Source organism: Vulpes lagopus, chromosome 24 (genome assembly GCF_018345385.1).
Source record: "Vulpes lagopus strain Blue_001 chromosome 24, ASM1834538v1, whole genome shotgun sequence".
Taxonomy (NCBI): domain Eukaryota; kingdom Metazoa; phylum Chordata; class Mammalia; order Carnivora; family Canidae; genus Vulpes; species Vulpes lagopus.
The window spans coordinates 27487339-27509902 of record NC_054847.1 but is presented as its reverse complement, the minus strand read 5'-3'; positions in this window follow the sequence as shown (position 1 = coordinate 27509902).

Here is a 22564-nt window from a genome sequence, read left to right as displayed (position 1 = left end):
ATATCCTCATCTAAATACCAGAGTTTGCAGACATGGTCATAGCCAGTGCAATGGCATGATTATTTCCTATTTTTAGCAGTCTACAAAATTCAGGTGTAAATCACTTGCATTTATTTATTTATTTTTCTATATGGCAGTCAGCTTAATTCTTCAGAACTAGTAGTAACAACAAACTACATCTTGGAACTGAGTCATTTCCAGTTTAAAATTGAATAATGCCCACTCAGTTGAGGATTCCCCTTATTTCCCATCTGTTGTTTCTTCCTTTCTACTCAGAGTGATCTAAGTTCCAGGAAGACCGAGGTGGCACTCTGGCACTAGGAAAAGTCCCCACTGATGCTCTGGCTGGCCTGTAGTCTCTCAGCACAAGATCTTGTCCTGGCTGCAGTGGGTGAGTTAACAGAGGTTCCTCTGTACCCTTCAGGGGTCAGCACTACCTTCGCAGGTCCCTTCAAGTCCTCCGTGACCGAACTGTGAGCACTATTGCAGAAATTCTATTGGGCTCTGGGTCTCCTCCCTGACTCCCCAGGAATCCAGAGGCTGTGCTTCATCACACCACATTGCTTGCTATACATGGGATCTTGCCTGGCTGATCTCAGGGGTCTCCCTGAGATCATTGCACCTCTGTGGGGCACCAAGCTTCCTAAGATTCAACCTGGAAGCCAGTTCAAACTCTTCTACTTCTCTAGTATCCTCCAAAGGCCCCAGGGTTCCTGGGATGTCTCCTTGGGATTTGGTTCAGAGCATGAGAGTCGCACATCTTCTCAGATACTCAGTCTCTGTTTATTCCTATTCATACCCTCTCCAGCAGCATACCCTCTGCCATCTGGTCAGATTTTTTAATCTCCTTCCACAGCCTCCAGAAATATTCTCTTATATATTCTTGTATTCTCCTTGTCCTCCGTAGTTTGTAGTTTAAACTCTATTTCCCAATTTTTAATGCAAAACTAAAATTTTATAATTCAAAATACCCCCCATCTTTATCTTAGTTCTTGCAAGCTGAAGTAATTTTGCATTGGTTTTATTCCCTGTGTTACAAATTAACAGATGTCTGCAAAAGAATTTAAAATAAGAATTTGACAGATTTCCCTGTATTCTTGTGTCTTCGTCTCTATGAAGTAAGAAGGCCAAGTTGTATGGAGATGCTTGGTGGTGGAAGAAGGATAGTGAATGGACAATTTATTGAGGATAAAACAAGGCAATAGAAAATCTTCAATGTTAGTCCTCTGCTCCAGCAAATGGCAGACTTAGGTTTAGAACCCAGGACTCTACTCCTGACCAGTATATGAAATCATACTACTATGCTATGTCAGAATATTTTAATTTGGCTCATAGACAGGAAATGAATCTTTTTATTTCTCAACTGGTGAGTTTTTCATTGGTTCAACAATTATTTGTTACACTTACTATGTGATATATATAAATAATGCTAAGTCATGTGATACAGCAATTAAAAATATATATATATAGTCCCCATCCACAAAGAGCTTACAGAATGATGGATAAAAATAGATTTAGAAATGAACAGTGTTAATATTTTAGAAAATGAAATTGTTTTGGGATGACGTTGGTGTCTTACAGTTGTAAAGTTTACCTATTAAGCCTATGAGAGACCAGTTGACTTGAATCTATTTGAAAATTTCAAGTGGACTAAATTTTCATAAACACTTTAAAAGTTGTATTGATCACTGAGAAATATTTTCTTGTGTAGCAAATTATAAAGTTGAATGATTGCAATCTTAGGTTCAAGGATGGTGCCCACAATGTATATACTAATATTAATACAAAAGGGAAGGTGTGTAAATTTGTAAAGAAAAACAGAATCAACGTCCAGAATTATTGTACTCTTCTGTTGAAGCAGAACATACAGGAGCATGTAAATGAGAAACCATTTTTTTCAGAGAGGCTTCACCATTCTGTGAGTTTCTATACTCTTTCCCAAAGGGGTAGTTGAATCTTACCTTATTCCAAACCTAGGGAAGGGAGCTTTGTAGGAACTCACAGAAGCTTGGGAATGTTCCCTTTGGTTTAGGATGACAAAGAGTACTGGCTTAGACCTAAAATAGCAAAAGCAACCTTGTGTAACAGAAGAGACTTGAGTACTTTGGGATTTGCTTGGATCCCAGAGTTTACTGGGGCAAGAGATGTATTTGTATTTCCTGTGTGCCATGCAAAGAGATTGCTTGGCTGCAGTCATTTTAAGCTCAGCCAAAGAATGTCATGGGACTACAAGTGCAAAAGCCTGTGAGAAATAAGCATCTTGGGAGTGATGAACAGAGTTCTTGCCTGGGAAGTAGGACAATCTCTGAAGAAGCCATGAATATACTCATCAGGGAAAGGGATCCCCTCTCAGATTCTCCATACTCTGACATAGTAAAGCTAGTTTTCAATAGTATCCATCATCAACCAAATAAGAATTTTTCCTGGTTTATCCTTTTATTTCTATTCCTGGTAACTGCTTAGACTCCAGTGTCTAAAATAACAGCTAGAAATCAGAAGGAAGTAAACAAGAAGGGAGAGAAAAAGCCAATCATCACCCACCTCTATGCTTAAGTAGATCAAGTTTATTTTTTTTATTTTTATTTTTATTTATTTATGATAGTCACAGAGAGAGAGAGAGAGAGGCAGAGACACAGGCTGAGGAAGAAGCAGGCTCCATGCACCGGGAGCCTGATGTGGGATTCGATCCCGGGTCTCCAGGATCGCGCCCTGGGCCAAAGGCAGGCGCCAAACCATTGCGCCACCCAGGGATCCCAAGTAGATCCAGTTTAATGATAGTTTCATTTCAGGAGAACTTAAGAATGTTATTAGATGACAGTCATGGAGAACAAAACAAAACAAGCCAAAACAAGAAAATGGACCTGTTTTAGATCAATTGGTATTTATTACTGGGCTGCAAGGGTGGGTTCAATATTCACAAATCTATCAATGTGATATACCACATTAATAAAAGAAAGGATAGGAACCATATGAGCATTTCAATAGATGCAGAAAAAGCATTTGACAAAGTACAATATCCATTCATGATAAAAACTCTCAGCAAAGTAGGTTTAGAGGGAACATACCTCAATATCAAAAGGCCATATATGAAAAACCCACAGCTAGTATCATCTCCAATGGGAAAAACTGAGAGCTTTTCCTCTATAGTTAGGACCAAGACAAGGATGTCCATTCTCATCAGTTATTCCACATAGTACTGAAGTCCTAGCCTCTGCAATTAGACAACAAAAAAGAAATCAAAGGCATCCTATTTGACAAGGAAGAAGTCAAACTTTCACCATTAACAGATGACATGATGTTCTATATAGTTTTTAACTCGAGGAATGGCAAGATGGCAAAGTATATATTTAAAGGACTAATGGGAAATCAAAATAAATGAACAATAGTTATGTCTTGATTGTATCAGAAATCATGTGCTTTACACTTATTGATTACATTTGGTAATGGCAGTGGGGATTATTATCAAGAGAGTTTCAAGAATGGATATGCAGGGATACTTTGGACTCTGTTATCAACTGGAACTGTGTGCCTCAACTGGCCCTGATATAGGATGAGTTCTATTTTGGTACTATATGACAATTATTTCCAGAAATTTACCATTTTATTAAATTTCTTTTGACCAAGGAACAGATGCAGATATCTCTCAGTAACTGGGCTTGTAATATAAATTTGATCTTTTGAATTATTTTATTGATATCCATGTTCAAATTGTTGGAAACTCTAATAAGTATAAGAAATTAGAAAGGAGCATATTACCCTCACTCAGGGCCCATTTTCATATCTACAAAGTCTCCCAAAAGCTTGGCAGTGAAGTGCAGCACATATTCCACCACTCTTGTGAAACCATCATGTCAAGAATAAAAGCACAAGATACTTCTGGTCCTTAATATATAAAAAAATAATGGGAAATATACACACACATGCCCCAAATACATACATAGACACATTTCCTATTTGCACATATATATGCAGTTAGGGCATTCTAAGAGCAGTTGTTAATTTAATTTACAGTGTTTGACTCCCTTTTGAAAGGTTTATTAGAAAAATCAATTCCAGTTAAAATTGCAAGTCTCAGAATTAATATTATGAGGTGTTTGGGACCTTGGCAAGATTCCTTAATTTTTCTGAACTTTAAGTTTTCTTTAGTAAAATTTGTACAATTAAATAAATATGCCCAATTCACAGACTTGCTGTAATTAAACTAACTGAGAAAGAAAATTCCCTGGAATATAGTAGGGTTTTGACGGACAGTCATATTTTTTCTTATCTTTCTTACCATTTTTAGATTAGGAGGAAAAAATGAAGCAAAAATGTATGAACCAGTCTGTCAAACAAGGATAAATACCATATGATTTCACTCATATATAGAATTTAAGAAACAAAGAAAATGAGACAGAGAGGTATAGATTGAGAGAGAGAGGGAGAGAGAAAAGCCAAGAAACAGACTCTTAACTATAGAGTACAAACTGATGGTTAACAAAGGGGAGGTGGGTGGAGGGATGAGTGAAATAGGTGTTGGGAATTAAGGAGGGAACTTGCAATAAGCACTGGGTGATGTATCAAACTTTTGAATCCCTATATTGTACACTTGAAACCAGTATAACACTGTATGTTAACTATACTCAAAATAAAATAATAATAAAATAAAATAAAATAAAATAAATAAAATAATAAAATAAAATAAAATAAAATTTAATTAAATAATTAAATTAAATTAAATTAAATTAAAATGAACTAGAAGAAGGTAACCTTCAATTCCATGCTACTTCCTACCACATTTCCTTTTGGTGGATCTTTCTTTCTTATCTTCCATGGGTTATATATTTGAAGGCTCTCCTCTGGTTTTGCAAAGCAAGCTGTATAGTTTCCTTCTGGAATACAATGGGATAGTAGGCACACTCATTAGTGGTGTCACGTTATGATTACAGTAGACATCACTGAAGGCATCAGAATTGAGTTTCTCATTGGCAAGTTTTTTTTTTCTCTTTCTTTTCTTTCTTCTTATTGTTTTTCTTTTGGAGAACATCTTTCCCAGTTTTGACTCACTTTAATAGTAACCAAATCTATGCTTTCAAAAAAAAAAAAGTTTGCAAATGGGTTAATCAATAGCCTTTCAGTTCATTTCATTCATATCTTTATGTAAAATGTATGAGTCCAGCAAACTGTACCAAAAGAGCAATGTAAAGGAGGAAAAGTGAGGTTTCCCCATTTTATTGGCTTTTCTGAAGGCTAATAAAATGGGAAATCTGATATACTGCCATACAAAACTTAGTACCTCATCCATTTTATTAAGGGGATCCTCTGCTCCTAGTAGAACTTATGTTGAGAGAAGACAACAGAGAAGTTGCAAAATAGCAATCATTAGACAAAGTGAATCCTAGTATAAAGTTTAGGTACAGAAATTTAAAATAGCTCTTTTGGATGGGGGATGGACTCTTTTTTTTTTTTTTTTTAATCTCTATTGATTTTATTGGTCTTCATTGATTGACAGCATCTGATGAACCTGTCATGAATTGCTAAGAAAGCACTACAGGAATGTGTGGTTTTCCAAGGTTTTATATTCACAGTATTTGCTCATTCCATAATTTCTTTTCTTCTTCTTTTTTTTTTTTTTAGCTCAGTGCTCTTAAAGCACTTTTATTTAGAATTTCAATAACTCATTTGAAATGTGTACTTCAAATGTTGTGTAGAAAGTAGAAGGTAGTGCTTTTTACAATCAAGAACATGGGTTTAGAAGGTAGATGATTCTAAGTTTAATCTCTAGTTCTGTTATGAAATTGCTACCACCTCTTTAGGCAATTTTTTTAACCAATCTGAATCTCAGTCTCCTCATGTGTAAAACGAGAGTATTTCCTTGGCTGAACTGTTGAGTGAAACAAATGCAATTATGTTTGAAAAGTGTTCAACATGAGGTCTGATGAATAGGTCTTAAAACCTTTCCTAGTAAATATCATATCATTTAATATAAATAGCTACCAGTATTACATAAGGATATCTTTATATCCCATTTATATATATATATCCCATTACACTAGAACTTCCAGAACTTTTTAAGACTAAGGGCAAAATCAGATCACCAGGATGCCTGGGGCACTACATGACACACTGGAAAGAGAACAGGCTCATTTGCTTCTGCCCCACTTAGATGCCTAATCTTGGGAAATGACTTTTTCCTCTGATTCCCAGTTTCCTCATCTGTAAAATGAAAATAATATCCCTCCCAAGAATTGCTTTTGGAATTAAATAAAGGGATGCCTCCCAGTGAGAAAGTACTTCATACCTGGTAACAGTTATTATTCGAGGAATGGTACGCTCTCTTAATACAAATAGATCTATGATCATTGCACTAACATACATCAGACTTTCTTTTTCAAATATTCTTTCACACATACCATCTCACTTTATCCATGCAGCAACTTCAACAGTTGGCATGAAAGGAATCATCCTTTATCTTGTAGATAAGAAATCTGAGGTTGTGAGAGACTTATGTTTCCTCTTGTCACATAGCACAGTTGCTGTAGAACTAGACCTAAGAATCCGGTGTCTCACTCTCCACCCTTGAATGATTTTTAGGATAACTTATTGCAATTCAATTTCAGAATGGCTAAAGCCTTCTATGTTTTGGTTCATTTAAGGACCTTAAGTCTGAGCTTCCCTCTTCTCACCCCACACGTTGAAAAAGAAAGGAAAAATCATAAGAGTTGTTTAGCCACTTCCCCTCAAAATTTGGTATCATATTTTGATTTAAAAAGTCATTTGCAAATGTAATTAGCTTCAAAAAATGTGTCTAGAGAATTATTAAACCTGATTTTGTTTGTGTTTATTTGATGAATAAAATGACTTTGAAGGTAGCTGTAATATGACTTTTCAAACCCTATTTTGTGTTTTTACAATACAGACTTGAATGTGCCTGTATTTTTCCACTGCAGGTGAATTTGATATTCAAAAGAATGAGAAGACTAATGGTTCTGATTAGAGTGAAGCAGAAAGTGAGGAGGATGTGTGAATTTCCCCACACAGACATTTAGCCAGATAATTTCAGCTTGGGTGTCTGTTACTTTATTTTATTTAAAACAAAATTGGCTGTGTTTCTGGAAATCCATGACTTAACCATATACTTCAATCTTTACCTGGACTAATGTAATTTTCATACACCTAAGAACAAGTTAGTAAGATAGGGCACACACAAAGCATGCATTTCCAATGAACAGATTACTGTGCTCCTTCACCTCAACATTTTCTGATCCATACAGATGTCTCCATATTAGTATCTTTGCATCTATGCAAAGCAGATATTTTTATGGCATGCTCTGCATGTATTTAGTTCATCATTTTTCAATTGTGACCCATTTAACAAATTTTATGTGAAAAAGAAATATTTGGTGATCCAAGATATTTGTGTGATGCTGGGATAAATGATCTAAGTTTCTATCTAAGCAGGGGAAAGTATTAAAGATGGTCAATATATTTTTTACCAGGAATCACTCTTACATAAAGCTTTTATTCTTTGTACTTTTCCACGAGATGTACTTTGGTAGATCTTATGTGGACTTTGCATAGTGAAGACTTTATTTAATAGTTCTGAACCTCACTTTTCTATTTTCTGTGCTGTAAAAGACTTGTGGAGGATGAACTCTTCTGAGTTCCTCTGGGACTTTACCAGCTTTGGTACTGAAAAGCCCTTCATCCCAGAAAAATACTGAGGTCTCCGCACCCTGAGCTGGTTGGTCACCCATGCTAAGCTTGATGCCTATTATGTAATTTGATACTGAAAGTGTGATTATCTTAAAAATGCCTATAAATGCTTTGATATCTCTCCTATCAGGAGGCAGAGTCTAAGGTCCCTTCTTTTGAACATGGTCTGGCATTGTGCCTTGCTATGTGAATTCTGAGGTTAGAAAAGAAGAGGTGATTCATTTCCCTTCTACCTGACTTTACGTCTTGGGACACACGCCTTTGGAATCCCGAGACACCATGTAAAAACTCTGGCTCTCCTGAAGCTTCCATTCTGAAGAGGCTACATAGAAATAGAGGTGCCTTAAGAGTCCCATCTATTCCATTTCAAAGTCTTTGGGTATCCCCAGTCCAGGTGCCTGTCAAGGGAGCCTACAAACCTGTGAGATGACTTTGGTTCAGCTACCACTGACTGAAAATATGCAACATCTCAGCAAGAACTGCCTACCTGAGCATGGCTAACTTCTAATAATGTGAGAAATAGAAACAGTAAATGAGAACTGTTCCTTTCATTACTAGGCTTATTACATAGCATAGATAACTGGAACAATACCAGAAATATCATCCATTTTATCACCTTGAGAAGATACTTTTCAAGTTACCAGGGTCTCATTAAATGTTTTACAAATATTTATTGAAGGAATATCACTTTATAAATCACAAGGTACAGACTCATACACAACTTAAAAGCACAATTACAGTCAATCAATATTTATAGTGTATTAGTGTTATGCATTTATTTGTTATTTATGTGCCTTATAAATGTGCACATGTGCGCATGCATATATATTCATATATAAGTGTGTGCACATATGTAATATATGTAGATATGTGTGTGTATGTATATAGATGTACATATACATGTATTTAAATATCTCAAACTTTGATGTGTTGCTTTATGTTCTTTTGATTATATTACCACATATTAAAAAATAATTTATCATAAGGAAGTATAAGAAATAAAGAGCAGAACAAAAGCGAAAAAGGCATTGAAAGAAGGAAAGGAAGGAAGAAAAAAAGGAAGGGTGGGAGGGAGGGAGAAAAAGACAGTAATCTCACTTATATAGCTAGTTCTCTCTTTTTAAAAACAATAAATATTTATTTACTTATTTATTTATTCATTCATTCATTCATTCATTCATGAGAGACACACAGAGAGAGGCAGAGACACAGGCAGAGGGAGAAGCAGGCTCTATGCAGGGAGCCCGATGTGGGATTCGATCCCGTGACTCCAGGATCATGCCTTGAGCCAAAGGCAGATGCTCCACCGTTGAGCCACTCAGGCGTCCCCCCAAAAATTTTATTTTAATTCAATTTGCCAACATATAGTATAACTCCCAGTACTCATTTCATCATGTACCAGTTCTCAAGACAACCTAAAAAAATATGCTGAAGGGGTTTAATGAGGAGAATAAAAATTACAGAGCAGTTTTTATGGTTTTCTAGAAGTTGGTTTGGATGTGAATTGGATTAGTTCATTTCCCTTGAGCATTTGGATTCTCTGCCATTAATTTAAATCACCAATGTGTCTCCACTTCTGCTTCTACCACCACCAATTAACTGTTTTGTTTTGTTTTTTTCTTATTGCCTTAGCTTCTGCTTACCCATTATGTCTGTTTACTCATAGCTTTGACTTCCTAAATGGTCATGATCTCTTGCGGCCTTTGTATCCTTTCATGTTCTTTTCACATGTAACTTAGATTCAAATTTCCTTGAGAGAAAATGTAATTAGTCCAATTAATGACCATCACCCTTTTTTGTACGGATCCTTCATGTCAAGCCACCCCACACCTCACACATAATCACTGCCAAATCTAGAGAGAGTCTGCTTGTGTCACATGCCTACCTGGCCCAATCAGCTCTGGTCAGAGAGAGCGAGGTTACCTCTACATCACATGGGTGCTCTGGGCGGCCCCCTTAACAGTGAGCTGTTTGGATGGTTTTGAAGAAGGAGCTGTAAAAATGGCAAAGTCCAGGGTCAGCCTTCCTAGAGCACATGAAAACATAAACATCACATCTCTGGCTTGCATATCTTTCCTGTTATCACCACCTGGGTTATCATTATATTGTATTACATTAAAAAAAAAAAAAAGCCTCCTGAAAGATCTCCCTGAGTGTAGCCTCATCTGGTTCTAATCTATTTTGCATAGTGCTCTAAGGAATAAAAATCCAATGTGCTGTGTTGATATTGTTTTCCTGCTTCAATCTTTCATCATTGAAGAATTCACGTTCCTTACCACAGTGTAAAGCATCTTCCAAAACATAGCTGTTCACTCTCTTTCAAGCTTTATCCTTTTTATGAATTTTGGCCCGATCCATATTAAAGTGCTTACCATCCGCTAGTAACATCCTGAGTCTTGATGGCTTTGCTCACAGTGTTTTCTTTTGAAATACCCCAGTCCTCTTGCCCCTAACCCTGAACCAAAGAATTCTTTAAGGTTTATATCAAATGCTACCTTCTAAAGAAAATGTCCTGGATTATCACATTTGGAAACAACCTTCACTTCTCTAATATCACATACTTGTTTTAAGAAGTGGTTATATTTTCACAATTATATAATATGTCATTCTGCTAGATTACAAGCTTCTTAAGGAGAGTAATGTTTATTTTTTATAACATTATTTGTTCCCTCTCGTCTCTTACCAAAGGCTTTCAAAAGAGTGCTATGAATTTAATAAATGAAGTTTGCTAAATAAATGTATAATTTAGCAAGCCCATGAGAAAAGGGTAGTCAAAGAGGATAAAATTAGGGGGTCATAGGCAAAAGTTATTAAAATGTTTAAAAAAATGAAATGGTAGATGAGAGTAGTATAACCTATACATTTTGAAGATTTGTGTTTAGAGCAAATGAACTTAGAGAATTTAGGCTAATAGCCGAATATTTGTTCATTCATTTATCTCACAAGTTATTTGTTTTTATTTTTTAATAATTACTCTGTTACAAATGTGGGAATACAATAATAAACAAGACAGGGAATGCCCCCAACTTTAAGGCACTTGCATTCTGTCAAGGGAACCTAAAATTAAACCAGCAAAATAGGCATGTAATGTAGTTTCCAGTATTAATGAATTTTGTGAAAGGAATTTGTTGGAAAGGAACTGGTTTATATTTGACATGCAAAGAAAGCATTTATTTATTTATTTGTTTATTTATTTATTTATTTGATAAAGAAGATGTGGGCAGGGTCTGACAAAAGTGATAGAGCTTGTTCTGCAAAAATCTGCGGGAAATATTTCTAAGCAGAAGGAGGAAGAAAAACAACGTTCTTGAGGTAGGAAAGGCAGAAAGACAGTGTGGTTATAGTGAAGTGAAGGTTCCAGAGCAGTAGAAAGGAGACAGAGATCCTATAGACCTCATAGGACCTGGGAAAGGCTTTAGATTTTCTTATAAGTTTGGTGGGAGGTCATTGGAGAGTCGTGATCCTTGGAGAACCATGAATTAATTTACAATTTTAAAAGATAACACTGAAAAAAAAAAGATAACACTGGCATCCGTGTTATGAATAGCTTATGAGGAGTGAGAGAGGATGGAGGGAGGATCAGTTAAGGGGACAGCTGAGCAGGCCATGGTTGTTGATGAGGATTTGGATGATCATGACAGTGGTTAAGAAGTGGTTGGATTCAGGATTCATTTTTAGAAGGAAACTGCATAACATGACAACAGAATGATTATAGGGCCTTCAATTATCTCTACCAGGATTCTTTAAAGGTAGTAGAAGGCAGCAAGGTTGAAATTCTGGTATGTTCTGATTCTTTTAAATTAACAAAGTAGTAACGCATTAAATAAATATAAAATGATCTTACAAATCCACCTATGAAAATGTTAAAGAATGCAATTCTACTGTTTTGATTAATTTTTCATGGTAAAATTCTGCTTATACAATGAGATAGGTTATTTTTTACTATAACATGTTTTCCTTTTGAAATAGATATTTTATACTATTTGGGAAATGCATTGCTAAAATTATTTAAATTTGTCTACTTTTGAGAAATCTTTAATAAACTAAATTAACAATTATTGCATGTGAAAAAAATCAAAGAGCACTATATTTTTCTAGTTGCTTCACACTGTTTATTCGAATTTAAGAACGTTAATTTCTTCAGACAAAATGGATGTAGATTTTTTACCAGGAAAATGAATTGGTGTTACCACAATCTGCTAAATTTTGTCCTTTCATGGTATCTAGAAGAATTTTCCCAAACCACATTCATTATCCCATGACTATAAATCAATGGGATTGTTTTCTCCTTTTTTTGAACATGCACGTAATACAAAAGGGATTGATGATAAATTATTTTTATTACTCCTCTTTTCATAAATATGAATCCTAGTCAACAGAACACATTTAAATATGGAAGATAGCAATATTTTTTGTAAGGACATATAATTTTCTGTCATACATAGATTCACAATATTGTTATTTTCACAGACACAATTTTTACCTCTTTTTTTCTTGCTATCTGACAATTTCTCAATTTTCTTGCATAATTTACTTTTGCATTGATTAGCTGACCTTTTTATCTTTTAATATTTTTCTACACTTTTCTTATTCATGGTTTTATTTTACTTTTCAGTGCTGTTTCTTTTTGCCAGTTTTAATGGTCCACAATTTCCAATGGAAAATCTGCTGCCAGAACCTTCCTTCCTCTAGTGTTAATGGCTGCTCTTGAGAACCTGCCCTGCCCTCCATCATCTAATTTGAGTCGATGAGGGGGCAGACAAAACAGATGGTTGGCACAGGATGGGATGATTCACTGTTTGAAATCATGGTGAAACATTTTTGAAATTGGTGAGGGAGAGGGAAGCCTGACATTTGACAGAGCCATGTAAGAATTGCAGTATCCAGACGAAGTTCAGTTTAATTTTGACTGTTATTTTCCAGATGTACTGATCATATGATTACAATTTTAAGATTATATTGAGAATATACCTTTTCCCAAATGCACTGTATTCATTTCAGCAAAATGAGTTTATAGTGAGTGCCAATGACAGAACTATTCTCGAAGTTACCTTGTTCCCTTTGTTCTTTGTACTTTTAAGAACTTACTGAATACCTCCTCTGCCTCCATTCATGGGAAGCTTACCTTTTTTGCATAACCTATCTCCATGTCAACTAACTGATTTCTTCACAAATTATGCATGCCATTGCAATGAACCTACTGTGTAAGGGAAGAAGTGAAATACATATTTTGTTTTCTTTTTATATTCTAGGGCCAAGAAGTTAAGACATGAGACTATATAACTAAAAAAATACTTATCATGTGAATCATTGTGAAAATACAAAGAGAATGATATAACAACAAAATTTAGCATACAGATATTTAGAATTTAAAACACTTTTTAATTTGTATACAAAGGTTTCTTGTTTGAAATGAAATAGGACAAAAGATATAGTAAATTCACCATGATGAGATGATATGCATGATGAGACCACGCATTCTACATGGGCAATATCACCCCTAAGCAGGCAATAATTGGATCTTGGGGCATAAAATTTTAGATATTTCAATGCTTCTAGCACTCCAAAAGGCCATGTTACATAAACATATCCAGGTATTGTGTGATGTTAAAATTTTATGGGATGTGAGATTAGGAAAAACATTTTGAAGGACTCTTCAGGGGAAATGTAATGCAAAAAACAAGCAGGCAGACAAAACAACAAATCTTTGAGAAACACTGTTTTACACAAGTCAAGTCTTTCTTTCTCTCAGTTCAATGACAAATGATAGTTCTATGATCCACCTTTCAGCAATGAAAAAATCTAATACATAGTCCTAAGGAAGGATCTACTGAGGCATTTAAACATATACACAAATAGTGTTTCATGTATAGGAATTTTTTTCATGGTTGTATGTTTTATTTTTATTTTATTTTAAAAAAATTAAAGTCTTTATTTAAACTCCAGTTAGTTAATATACAGTGTAGTACTAGTTTCAGGTGTATAATGCGGGGATTCAACCCTTCCATAAAACACCCAGTGCTCATTACAAGTGCACTTATTCATCCCTATCACCTATCTCACTCTAGTAACCATCAGTTTGTTCTTTATAGTTAAGAGTCTGTTCTTGGGGCACCTGGGTGTCTCAGTGGTTGAGCATCTGCCTTCGACCAGGGCGTGATCCTGGAGTCCCAGAACTGAGTCCCACATCGGGCTCCCTGCATGGAGCCTGCTTCTCCCTCTGCCTGTGTCTCTGCCTCTCTCTGTGTGTCTCTCATGAATAAATAAATAAAATATTAAAAAAAAAAAAGAATCTGTTCTTGGTTTGCCTCTCTCCCTCTCTTTTTTCCCTTTGTTCATTTGTTTTGTTTCTTAAATTCCACATGAGTGAAATCAAATGGTATTTGTTTTTCTCTGAGTGACTTATTTCACTAAGCATGGTATTGTCTAGCTCCATCCATGGCAGATGGTAAGATTTCATTTCTTTATGGCTGAGTAATATTTTATTATATATTATATATTATATTAATTCTATATAAAATTATATAATATATACATATTATATATTTATATGTATGTGTATATTACACATATATATAACATGTATATATAATATGTGTATATGTGTATATATTAATATATTTTTATATATGTGTATATGTGTGTGTATACACACACACAGACACACACACACACTCGCACATCTTCTTTATCCATTCATCAGTTGATAGACACCTGGGCTGTTTCCATGACTTGGCTATTGTAGATAATTCTGCTATAAACATTCAGGTGCATGTTTAAATTAGTGGTTTTGTATTTTTGGGGTAAATACATGGTAGTGCAATTGCTCTGCTCGATCATAGGGTAGTTCTATGTTTAATTCTTTGAGGAACCTCCATGCAGTTTTCCACAGTGGCTGCCCTAGTTTTTATTTCCACCAACAGTGCAAAGGAGTTCCCCTTTCTCCATATCCTCACTTACACCAGTTGTTTCTTGTGTTGTTGATTTTTACCATTTTGACAGGTGTGAGGTGTTATCTTGTAGTTTTGATTTGCGTTTCCCAATGATGAGTGATGTTGTCCATCTTTTCATGTGTCTTTTAGCCATCTGAATGTCTTCTTCTGAAAAATGTCTATTCTTGTCTTCTGACCATTTTTAATTTGGATCATTCATTTTCGAAGTGTTGAGTTTTCTAAGTTCTTTATATATTTTGGATGCTAACCCTTCATCAGATAAGTTATTTGCAAATAACTTCTCCCATTGTGTAGAATGACTCTTAGTTTTGTTCATTGTTTTCTTTCCTGTGCAGAAGCTTTTTATTTTAATTAAGTCCCAACACTTTATTTTTGCTTTTATTTTCCTTGCCTCAGGAGACATAGCTAGAAAGAAGTTGCTAAGGCCGATGTCAAAGAAGTTACTGCCTGTGTTCTCCTCTAGGACTTTTATGGTTTCAGGTCTCACATTTAGGTCTTTAATCCATTTTGAATTTATTTTTGTGTTTGGTGTAAGAAAATGGTCCAGTTTCCTCTTTTGCACATCGTTGTCTAGTTTTTCCAACACCGTTTGTTGAAGGGACTGTCTTTTTCCCATTGGATATTCATTCCTGCTTTTTCAAAGATTAATTGACCATATAGTTGTGGGTTAAGAAGGTTTTTAAAAGCCTTTCCATACAATATGTCCCTGAAGGCATTTCTTAGCACTAAAGCAGTTGTGAAAGAGTTATACCTCCTAAACTTTCTTCTTTGCCAATATTAACGCAATAGCAAAATTAATTAATGTAATGACTAACAGAAACAAAATGAGAAAAAAGAATAATAAAATAGAGTGACGAGTTCTGCACAGCATGCAAATAAAAACCTTATAAATACAAGGAAAAAGATGATGAAAATCACTGAGCATTTTGAGTGCAATAGTGAATTCAGGGTAATAAAAAGCTAAGCATATTTGGTTTTCTAGAAAGAAATTCTTGATGACCTACTAAAAAATGTTTTTGCACACTGGGTTGAGTCAAGCTCAATAATGAGGGAAGAGATATACATACTTGTTAGCTACAGCTATTGTGGCCCTTATCCATAGCCTAAATTTTGTTGATTTGTTTTAGTCTATTTCCAGATGAAAAATGATGACACAATTTGATTCTGTTTTGTTATCAATATAGTATTTTGTGTTTTATTACACTGTTTTGTCATCAATATAGTATCTACAACCATGTATAGAAAATGTGTGTGTGTGTGTGTGTGTATTCTACGATTCTACGTGCTAAACAATTACTTTTGAAAGTTAAAGAAATTTCATAGCAATGAAGGACTGAATGTAGACTACTCTATCAATAAATTAATGATATGGAGGGAAATGTAATATATATTTGAGGAAATAGTAGGAGATAAGGAAATTAATTTTAGGATTGCCAGTGCCTGGAACCACTCCATGAAGTATTAGACAGGTTGAATATAAAGTATGCTGTGTCCAATCTGCCTCACATAGCTTTGAAATTTATTGTACATTTCAAAGCATTAGAAACCCATAAGGAATTAGTGATATAGTCAGGGTTAAACTCTAATTACATTTACTACTCAGCCATCCAAATTAGAGTACAAGTAAATGTTCATCTTTTCTTTTTTAAACACCATTCTATTATATAACTTATTTTAATCTTTTCATTTCTTCTCTCTTTTTATTGATTGCAATATTTGGGGGACATATATTGATTCTTAAATTAGGTTAAAAACCAATGGACACTACTTTACTTATGCAGTTTTATAAATTTAATATTTAAAATTTACATACTATGTTTGTGAATAGTCATCTCCTTGCCTTCCCATATTACATCAGTCATAAGATATTACCAAATTTATTTAAAATAAACCATGACAAATACTTAAAAAAACTGAGAGAAAGTTAGGCATCTGAAAAATCAGATGGGATTAAAAACTGTAAGAGAAAATTCAATAGAAATGCTATACATGAAGAACACAGTAACAGAGATGTGGAATGTCTTCCGTAAGCAATAAATATAATCAAAGCATCCCAAAATAGCCAAGTTAAGAATCAGTGATTTTCAAGATGGATAAATATATATTATTCAAACTGAAAAATAAAGATAAAAAAGAGTAAGGATAAAAAAAAGAACATCAGGATAGCACATTCATGATCTGTGCGGCAGTATCAAGTATTTTTGTCTATGGGCAATTGATCCCAGAAGAAGAAAAAAGAGGGGACAAGGGATAGGAAATATATGAAGAAATAATGGCTTAGAATTTTATAAATTAAGTGACAGGCATAAAACCACAGATCAATGAAGCCCAAAGACTACCTATCTGGTAAGCTCAAAGATGTAACCAGCTTCCAACGTAACATATTCAAATTGCTGGAGACAAATGACAAACAGAAAAAATTGAAGGCTACCAGTAGAGGAATGAGGGAAAGCATTACATACAGAAAACAAACAAACAACAACAACACAATAGTCTTCTCCTTAGAGACCATGGAAACCAGAAGACAATAGATTGACAAATTTAAAGTGCTAAAAAAATGGTGAACTCAGAACTCTATACCCAGAAAAATTCTTTCAAAAATGAAGAAACAATAAAGACTCACAGACTAATGAACTGAAGCAGTTCATTGCTAGAAAACAAACAAAACAAACAAAATTTTTCTGTAAGAACTTTTAAAGAAATATTATTTGGACATAAAAATTATGAGGCTGAAAACATGGGTCTACACAAGAAAATGAAAAGCACTGAAAATAAAATAAATACAGGTAAAATTAAATTTACTTTTCCTCATTTTGGTTGTTCTAAAGCATACCTAATTGTGTGAAGGAAAAATAGTAGCAATTTGTTGGTGTTTATAGTATAATTAAAATACAAAGTATAACAAAAATAGCACAAAAGATGGGAGGGGAGAGGAGAAATATGTGATTTTGAGAACTTTATACTACACATAAAGTGGAATACTATCATATGAAGCTAGACTTTGAATAATAAAGATGTATATTATACATCTTTAGGGAAACCACTAGAAAATGCAAAAAAAAAGTGAATAAAGAGTAAGTCAATAAAAGAGATTAAATGAAATCACAAATCTTAACACAAAAGGTGTAAGAAAAATGAGGTGAAGACACAATGAACAGGTGGATAAATTGAAAACAGCAAGATGGTATCTTTAAATGCAACCATATCAAGAATCTCATTAAATATAACTGATTTAAACACATAATTTAACAGAAGGAGATTGTTACTTTGGAGAAAAAGCAAGATCCAACTCTATGCTGTCTATTAGAAACCTACTTTAAATAGAAAGATATAGTAGCTACATTAAAAATAAAGAGGTGTACTCAATCACTATGCAAACATTAACCAAAAGACACTTGGGTAACTATTTTAATTTCAGGCAAAGGTAACTTCAGAACAAGAAAGATTATCAGGTATAGGGAGAAACAATATATAATGAGAAAGCATAAAATTCTCTGTGACATATTGCCCTAAATATTGATGCTTCTAACAACAGAGCTTCAAAATATGTAACACAAAAACTGATGGAACTAAAGAGAAAAAAAATGAATTTATATATAGTTATTGTTGGACACTTACCACTTCTTATCAGCAATTGATATAACAAGTAGTAAATTATGGCACAAAAAAAATTCAGTAAAGGTATAGTAGAGCAGAACAACATCATCAAACAGCTAGTGTAAATTGATATTTATCAAAAATTTTATCCAACAACAGAGGAATACACTTTCTTTTCAAATGCAGAAGAAACCTTTGCTAAGGTAGAATATATTCTGGATAATAAAACAAATCTGAAAAGATTTTAAAAACCAGAAGTCAGGGCAGCCTAGGTGGCTCAGCGGTTTAGCGCCGCCTTCAGCTTAGGGCATGATCCTGGAGACCTGGAATCCAGTCCCACGTCGGGCTCCCTGCATGGAGCCTGCTTCTCCCTCTGCCTGTGTCTCTGCCTCTCTCTGTGTATCTCTCATGAATAAATTAATAAAATCTTTAAAAAAAAGAACCAAATTAAAAACCAGAAGTCATATGGAGTATAGTCTCAGACCATCCTGAAACCAACTCAAAATTCTCTAACAACAATCTATCTGGGAATTTTCCCAAATTTAGAAACAAAACAATATATTTCTGAATGACCCACATATCAAAGAAGGAGACTCAAAGGAAATTTTAAATATTTTCACCTGAATGGAAATTAAAATGCAGCATATCAAAATTTGAGAGTACAGCTAAAGTTTATAAGAAATACATAGTATTGAATGTTTGTATTAGTAACAAGGAAAGGTCAACTCCAACAACCTAATACTGGACATTAAGAAACAGGAAAATGAAAAAATTAAATGCAAAGCAAACAGAAAAACAAGATATTTGAGTAGAATTCAATGGTTTTGGAAACAGAAAAAAATAATTAGTACATTTAAAAAGTTATTCCTTTAAAAAATGATGAACTTGGTAAATCTTTAAAAATATTGATCAAGGCTCAGTGGTTGAATGTGTCTGCCCGTGGTCATGGGATCAAGTCCTGCATCAGGCTCCCCACAGGGAGCCTGCTTCTTTCTCCCTCTGTCTACGTCTCTGCCTTTCTCTGTGTGTCTCTCATGAATAAATAAATAAAATATTTTTTTAAAAAATTTGATCAAGAATTATCAAAGGAAAATACAAATTACCAATATTGAGAATGAAAGAGAAGACATCAATACTAAAGCCAAATATTAGAAAGGCAATAAGGCAATACTATGGAGAATTTTGTGACCATACAAGTCAACAACTTAGCTGAAATAGACCAATTCCCTGAGATTCAAACTACTAAAATTCATTCAAGGAACAGATAATATGAATAGTCCTGTAATGATTTTAAAAATTGAATTATAAGGATGCTTGCATGGCTCAGTCCGTTAAGCTTCTGACTCACTCTTGGTTTCAGTTCAGGTCATGATCTCAGGGTCCTGGGATCAAGCCCTGCATTGAGTTAAGCACTCAACACAGAGTCTGCTTGTCCCTCCCTCCACTTTTGTCCTCTCACACTTTTCAGCTAATTTTATGAATCTTGCATTATCCTGATATCAAAAACATTAGACTGTGAAAGTGAAAAATACGAATTTTATAATGGAGTGATTTGACAGGCACAATCTTAACTAAATGATCAAATACAATGTCATTGTTAATAAGCCACGTGATATTATTTACCTCCTGACCTGATGCAGTTCTTTCCCCAAAGCCCTAAATTGAGTCTAATCATGAGAAAATTTTACAGAAGCCCAAGTGGAAAGACATTTTACAAAATGCCTGACCACTACTCTTGAAAATGGCAAGATTGTGAAAGACTAAGAAAAACCAGAAACCTTTCACAGAATGCTGAAGACTAAAGAGGTAACAACTAAATGCAATGTTGTATCTTGGAAAAACTGGAAACCTAACTTAGTTAATAGTATCAAGCCAGTATTAATGTCGACATTTTAATAAATATATCTTGTTTATGTAAGATGTTAGTTAATACCAATGGAAGCTGAATAAAAGATATGACAATTCTCTGTACTACTTTTGCAACTCTTCTTTACATTTAAAATTATTTCAGTAACAGTTTCTAAAAACAGATTTAAAGTAGTATCATGTCCCTGTACAAGATCCTTCTGGTCAAATATGTTCTTGCTCTGTTTACATGACAGTGTGACATGCAAATTTGTCCTGAATTTATTAAGGTATTAGCCATAGTTATATAGTTTAATAAAAACAGCATTTCACAAAAGAGTAAGAATGATTGCATTTTAAAGAATAAATTTTCCCAAAAAACAATTGTTTTATTTAATAATTTTAAGATATAAAATGTCATGTGTTGCTATTCTTATGTTAAAATTCATTCTTAATGGATGCTAATAAAAGACCTTTATAGTTGGCTAGGTCACTTTTTCATTTTCATTGAAGATAATTTTAAAATTACTTAAAGGAATATTTTAATAAATAAATAAGAAAGATGCATGTAAATATGTTATCAGAAATAATTTTGTGATAATAATTTTAATTATTATCATAAATTTTAACTTATAATTCAATTGTAGTGATCAACACCCATTTTATTATATTCAAAATATCAGTTGTATTAATAGCCCTGGATACAAATGTTTCTCTTGAATAAGTACCTAAAACTGATTATAATGTATGCACAGGTTGAGCTATTTCTATATAGCACTACAATTTCAAAGTCAGAAAAATTAAAAATGAATTTCTAATCCAGTAACATATTTCTTTAAAAGCAGGTGAAAAGATAGAGGTTTGGAAAGGTTAAGTGACTGTCTAAATGTCACATTGAAAAAATATATATATATAAAAAAAATAAAAAAAATAAAAAATAAATGTCACATTGTTATCAAGAAACTCAGAAGAAAAATCCAGTTTTTCTGACTCCAGAACAGTTGTTTTATTCATGCCACACTATGTCAAAGAAAAATGAATCAACAGGAATCAAACAAAAGAAGCAAAAGAAGCAAGCACACAAATCCAGAAGGTAGAATGTTTCTGTGGGAAAGCTGACGTGGGCTCCTCATGAGAAGGGAGCTTTATTAGATTACATGCTATTTAAGGGAATGACAATTAGCAGCAGCGCCTGGTCTGAGACTGTATAAGACTTCAGGAAATGCTAATATTGTCTATGTATTAGATGGAATGATAACTTACTGAAATGAAAAGATTGAGATCGATGATTGAAAAATCAAGATTACAAAATGGACACAGTATCTTTGTAACTTTTCTGTAATCTAAAACTATTACAAAATTAAAGTTTATTAAAAACAATTGCAGTCATATGTTTGTTGTGCATTTGTGTTTGCATGTAAATATATACAAAAATATACACTAAAATATCAGCAGATATAATTTGTGGATATTGAGAATAATATACTTTCTCACACTTTGTTTTTGCTTGTCTAAACGCCACAAATTTGTACAATGCATATTTATGACTTCTGTAATAATAAAAGGTTATTTTTAAAAATTAAAACAAAATGTTTTACATTACTTTAAAACAGAAAAATTAAGACCATAAAAAAATGACTTGAGTGCTTCATTTTTGGCTGATATAGCCAATCAAGACAGTGAAAATACTTCCAATTCTCTATGTATACATAGAGGGCCCAAATTCACCAATTATTTACATTTTAAAGACAATTTTAGAAGACATTTTTAATCTTTTATACTCAACTCCTACTGATTTAAACAAAATTATAGGAAACCATTTCAGCAAAAATCACGTTATGGATACCAGCAATAAAAATTCAGTTCAAAAGTTCTCAGAATGCAGTTGAATTATTCAATTCAAGTAAATTGATTACACTGCCCTAAATCTATATAGTTCAATGAACATGTTCAATAATACAATAAATTATTTTTAGCTTTGAAGTTATCAGAATATAGATTAGAATCACTAAGAAAAAGATTATATTTCTTATTCTTCCACATGCTAATGTTAGCAATTCAACCTAAAGAAAGGGTATAAAAATAGACCTTTTTTATATGTTATTAATAATTGTGATATATGTGTTTTTAAGCTTTTTCTGAACTTTGTACATTTTGTAGAAGAATCTCAATCAGTAATAAAATAAGACAGAAGTATTTTTTTTTAATTTTGCCATAACTGACATGAAAAATAACTACAGAAAAGGATAATACAAACTTTAAGATTTTGTATTTTGTTTTTCTGACACCAACTCACAATTGTCAAAGCAGCTTTTACTGTTTTAAAACTTATATTCTGGATTTTGCTATGTATTTCTCCTAATGCATAGCTTTAAAAAAAAATCATAGAACAATTCCAATTTGCAAGAAAAATACAACAAATATTTTTATTCCCAAAGGTTAAAAACTTCAAAGCCTAGTCAATACTGAACATA